The following is a 6,246-nucleotide window of genomic DNA, read 5'->3' on the forward strand; positions in this document are numbered from 1 at the left end:
AGCTTGCAGTGAGCTGAGATCGTGCCACTGCACTCCAGCCTCGGCAACAGAGTAAGACTCCATCTCAAAAAAAAAAAAATCTGATACTGTGTTCTAAGGTTGCAGATTGTTTTTGCAACTAAATTTATTTTAATTAAGAAGATCATGAATAAAACTTTAAATTAATTGGTATTTGTATTATTGTTGCCATTATCGTTATTATTATTTTTAGATTCAGGATCTCACTCTGTTGCCCAGGGTCTTACTCTGACTGCTGTGGTGCAGTCATAGTTCACTGTATCCTCAAATTCCTGGGCTAAAGTGATCCTCCTCTTTTGGTCTCCTGAGTAGCTGGGACTATAAGTTGATGCCACCATGCCCTGCTAATGTTTTAATTTTATTTTTATAAAGATGAAGTCTTCCTATGTTTTCCAGGCTCCTTGGCCTCCCAGAGTGCTGGGATTACAGATGTGAGCCACCAAGCCAGGCCATGATACTTACATTATTAAAGTTAATAGTTCAAACTACTTTTAGAGGCTTTGTTTTGTTTTTGTTTTTTGAAGACAGTGTCTTGCTCTTCTGCTCAAACAGGAATGCAGTGGCATGATCACCACTCATTGCAGTCTCAATCATCTATGCTCAAGCAGTCCTCCCACCTCAGCCTCCCTAGTAACTGGAACCACAGGCACATACCTGGCTAATTTTTTATTTTTTGTAGAGACAGAATCTTCCTATATTGCTTAGGCTGGTCTCATTGGGCCCAAGTGATCCTCCTGCCTCACCCTTCCAAAGTGCTGGAATTACAGAGGTAAGCCATTGTGCCCAACATACTTTTAGAGGTTTTTGTGTTGAGTTACAAATATTTGAAACTTGCAAATATTATTTAATATACGTTCTTATTTTTTGCCTATAATATTTCCAACTTTTCTAAAACCTTACATTTTTTTCTATAATAGCTTTTACATCTATTTATTCTAAATGCAGTTGCATATTTTGTGTCTGAAATTTCTTTAGATGCTGAAAAAGGATGATTGACAAGTGAATTATCTAATAATATTTGAAAATATTTCTTTGAGTAACAGGACTTCTTAGACTTCACATGTATATGTTGTGGTCAGGGTATATTATCTTTCTGCATGTGTATACATACACAGATACATAAAATATATGTACTTGCCTTTTAATTTAATTGTGTTCATTCTATCCTATACTTGTGAAGCATTATTTGGCTTTATTATGAATTACCAGCCTTTCTTAGAATTGGTTTACAATGCTAAATCAGAAGTTTTCCTGGGATATGTATTATTTCCACTCATTTGTCTTTAATTTTAAGATCTAGTCTAGAGCCTAAAATACCATGTTTCAAGAAAACAAAAATAATTATTTTAAACTTTCCTTTTACCTCAGTTCCATATGTTTACCCTGCCTCATTTAGAAAAATATATGTACTTTTTATTACTATTTAGTCACACACACAGTTTAAAATTTCAAATACTGCTACACAGTTCAGAATGAAAACCAGCATTTTCCTGTTCCATTCCATCCCACCCGAGTTCATCTCCTTAAACTCTTTCAGCAGCTGTTGCTGATATTTACCTCCATCTTTGAAAAGGATAGGTATGTTCTGCTAAATCATTACTTACTGGCTTCACTTCATCTCAGTTAACTTGGTATTATGGAAGCAGACCCCATGAGTTACTTTTCTGTCCTTTCCATCCTTCTACAATAGTGATACATAAATTTTTTTGTTAAAATTATGTCCATCGTTTAACTTACGACTTTTATTATTTGGTTAGCTAACAAGTAGTGTTTTATGACTACAGTTTCTTTCCTCTGCAACTTTTTATACTTTCTGAAATTAGCAAATTTCCCCCAGGATTGTAAAACTACTTTATTTTCTATTTGTTCACCATACTCAAGTATTCTGTTCTGTGAGAACTATTTTTTTTTTCTCTCTGGAGATAGCCCTTTTGGGGCCCTTTTCCTTTTCTTCTGTTTCAACTGGTGGCTGGCCAGGTGTGCTGCACCGTCCTTCAGGGCTTGATCTGCTTCTATGCTGAATTTTCATACCCTGGGTCTTTCTTAACTCATTTTGATGAGCCCATCTTCCAAATACTTCCTGTGAAAGCACTTGGGAGGTAAAATCTTGTGATCTCTGGTATCAGCAGATGTCTATTCCTGCTTGCTGCATTCATAGTTTGCCTAGGTCTAGAACTCTAGGTTGCAGCAATGTTTCCCTCAGAATTTTTAAAGCATTGCTTCACTCTCAGAGCTTTCAGCATTGCTGATAAGACACTGTTCTGATGGTCACTCCATCAGTGTCACAGTACACTGTGTGTACTCTTTTCTGTTGAAGATCTTAAGATTTTCTCTTATCTGGAGTTTTCTGATTTCCCTGTGATGATCACTGACTTACATCTTTTTCATTCCTTGTGTTAATTATTCATGTCTTTTTATGCTGGAAATTCATCCAGTCTTTAGTGTTTTGTTTCTGTGGTAACTTCCCCCCTTCCTTAGTCTCTTGTCTTTCTAGAATTTCTGTTTTTCAGTTGTTGAACCCTCTGCATTTATCAACTTATTTCCTCTGTTTAATATCTTTTTGTGGCTGGGTGCAGTGGCTTGCGCCTATAATCCCAGTACTTTGGGAGGCTGAGGCAGGTGGATCACCTGAGGTCAGGAGTTTGAGACCAGCCTGGCTAACTGGCAAAACGTCATCTCTACTAAAAATACAAAAATTAGCTGGGTGTGGTGGCGGGTGCCGTAATCCCAGCTACTCGGGAGGCTGAGGCAGGAGAATCACTTGAACTCGGGAGGTGGAGGTTGCAGTGAGCCGAGATCAAGCCACTGCACTCCAGCCTGGGCAATAAGAGTGAAACTCCATCTCAAAACAAACAAACAAACAAAAAACATCTCTTTACTTTAGCTTCTAGGAGATTTCCATAACTTTATCTTCCAACCTATTAACTTTTAAAAGATCACTCTATTCTTATTTCATTGACTAAATATGTTATCTTTCTCATGATATTCCTTTATATATTTTAAAACATATTCTAGGTCCTGCATTGTCCCTTTCAAGTTCCTCAATTTTTAGTTGCTTTTTGTTCTTTGGTTGTCTTTTTTATTTGTTCTCTTTCATTTTTTAGCATCCTCAACTATCGAATGGTCCTTTGTTTTATAAATGTACTAAAATGTATGAGATACTGGTAAAAGTACTGCTCATAGGCAGATCTATAACCTTAGCTGGAAATTAGGGAAATAGAGGGATTGATTGTTAGAAATAAAAATATTTCATAGTCTATGTGATTGTCCACTTAGAAAATCCAAAAAAAATATGCAGATAAACCATTAGAATTTGTGTCTTTAGTGATATCACTAGAGATAAGGTCAGTGTACAAAAATCAACTGCATTTGTATAAGCTAGCAATACTTAAGATAGAATTTGGTGAAGATAGTATTTACAGTAATGTTTTTTAAAGCCATCCAATACCTAGATATTGTTCTGTTCTGACAGATATGCAAAAGCTCCACACAGGAAAAACTACAAAACCAAAATATTGCTGTGAAAAATGTAAAAGATCATAGTAAATGGCATAATATACTATGTTTATGGTTTGGAACACTCAATATTGCTCAGATGGCAATCCTTCCCAAATTTATCTGCAGATTCCAGAAAATCCCAATAATGCTTGGGGGAGGGAGTAAAGAGGGAGGACTGAAATGCATATGAAACATAGAGAGCCCAAAATAGCTAAAACCATTTTAAAGCTGAAGAGCTATGTTAGAAGACTAGATCACTAGATACCAAGACTTGTAAAGATCTGTAATTACAACAGTGATATTAGCACAAGGCTAGACAAATAGACCAGTGGGACAGAGTGTCCAGAAATTAACCCAAACGTATAGAACTACCTAGTTTTATACATTTATACAAACGTATAAAAATGATGTCATTGCAATGTGGTAAGGAAATGATCATCTTTTCAGTAAGTGGTATGGAAGCAGTTGGATATCCATATTAAAGGAGAACATAAAATATTGGTCCCATCATGCCATGCACACAAATCAATTCCAGATGATCCTAGACCTAAAAAATAAAAGGTGAAAGAAAGCTTCTAGAAGATACCTTGGTAGGCAAAGACAGGGTACAAAAAACAGGATACAAAAAAGCCCTAACCCTAAAGAAAGACTGATAAATTGGGCTGCATTAATAGGTTTATCATTAAAATACACCATTAAGAGAGTCAGAAGGGCAACCCACAGAGTTTGCAATACATCTTGTCTGAGAAATTATATTGAGGCTATAAATAACTCCTATGTAGTAAAAAAAAAAAAAAAGATCCAATTACAAAATAGGCAAATAATTTTACTACATACTCCACAAAATGATATATTCAAACAATAAACAAATGTAAAAGTGTTCAATGTTATTAGTCATCAAAAAATGTAAATTAAAACAATCTTATACCACTACATACATCAGAATGGCTAGAGCAAATAATAAATCCAGTGAACACGTAAACTAAATAAACCCCCAACATCATATGCTATTGCCAGGGATGTTCATTGATATAACTACTTTAGGAAACTCTGGTGATATCTACTAAAGCTAATCATCTGTTTGTCATAGGATCCAGCAGCTTCATTCCTCTGCACCTATTCAGCATACATGCACACACATATCACCAAAAGGCACATACAACTATTTTCATAGTAGCATTCTCTTAGCCCTAAACGGTAAACAATGCAAAAGTCTACCAGTAACAGATGGATTTTCTTTTTCTTTTTTTTTTTTTTTCTTTTTGAAATGGAGTCTCACTCTGTTGCCCAGACTGGGGCGCAGTGGCTTGATCATGGCTCACTGCAACCTTGAATTCCTGGGTTCCAGCATTCCTCCCACCTCAGCCTCCTGAGTAGCTGGACCTACAGGCAAGTGCCACCATACTCAGCTAATTTAAACAAAATCTGTTTTTGTAGAGATGGGGTGTCGCTTTGTTGCCGAGGCTGGTCTCAAATTCCTGGGCTCAAGGATCCTCCCCACTAGGCCTCCCAAGTGTTGGATTACAAAGCTTGCGCTACCAGACTGGGCTGGTGGTTTCTCTTCTATCAAGTCACTCTAGGGAAACTCATGCATGCCCCATGACTTCTATCATCGCATCCATTCTACTGACTCCCAAATATTGACCTACAGCACATAATTTCTTTCTGAATTTCACCCCTTCCCTGCCACCGCCTCTCCAGCTCCTTCCTGGATGCCCCCTTCTGACCACCCTCTTCTTGATTTCAATATGTCTCAAATAAAACAAATGAATTTTTGCTCAGAATTTTCTGCTACTCAACTGTTTTCATTTTCCTCTGCCCTTTCAAGTTAGCATTTGATATATTTGATGTTTCTCCTTCCGTAGTCCTCACATCCAATTTTTCATAGCCAAGTTTTTTTTATCATTTGGCCCCACCTAACATTCCCACTGAATACTCCTGCCAGACTGAACCACTAACTCTTCACTGGCCTCCTCTGAACCTTTTCAGGTGATATTCCTTCTCCCCAGAGCAACTTATGGTAATAGTAGGTTAATTTTTTTTATAATTGTGAAGATAAAGTCACAGTGATTCTCCTTTCTCTGGGAAATGCTCCCAACAAAAGGCTGTGCTTACTGTTACCATGTCTGTAGTTGGTGTGACTCTGTTCTCTGTTTACTTCAGAAGAGGATATCTGACTCAAGAAGACACATGAAATTTGCTAGGGTATTGGAAATTTTGAACCCAAAGACAGAGATTGGAAATAATTGGGAATCACTTTAGGTCAGCACTGGATAAGAAGTAACATGCATCTCAGGAGGCACCCTTCAGATTGAGCTGGGTATCAGCATTCAATCCCACAAGGCCACCTGTTTAAGAAGAATGAGAATATTTCATAGGTAATATGTTCTAAATTCTAATATGTCATATGTAATATGTTCATATCCCTTAGGTAGTTTCTTCCTCCAAATAGCTCTTAAAATATTTTCCTTGATAGTAAATGTCATTTATGATATTTAGCATTTGTTGAGTGCACTGTACCATGCGTTGTGTTAAGCACTAAATATTCATGATGATAATTAAACCTCACAATAACACCAGGAGATGTTATCTTCATTGTACCGAAGCACATGTTTAATTAGCCCAATTTCCCTGCTAAGGTGACACAGGTAAGTGGTGACACTCTTGCAGTGACACATCTAGAGTCTGCAATCTTAACCCCCCTGCCCAGGGATCCTCCCCCTTCAGCTG

The sequence above is a fragment of the Colobus angolensis genome, unplaced genomic scaffold (genome assembly GCF_000951035.1).
Source record: "Colobus angolensis palliatus isolate OR3802 unplaced genomic scaffold, Cang.pa_1.0 Scaffold16, whole genome shotgun sequence".
NCBI classification, from domain to species: Eukaryota; Metazoa; Chordata; class Mammalia; order Primates; family Cercopithecidae; genus Colobus; species Colobus angolensis.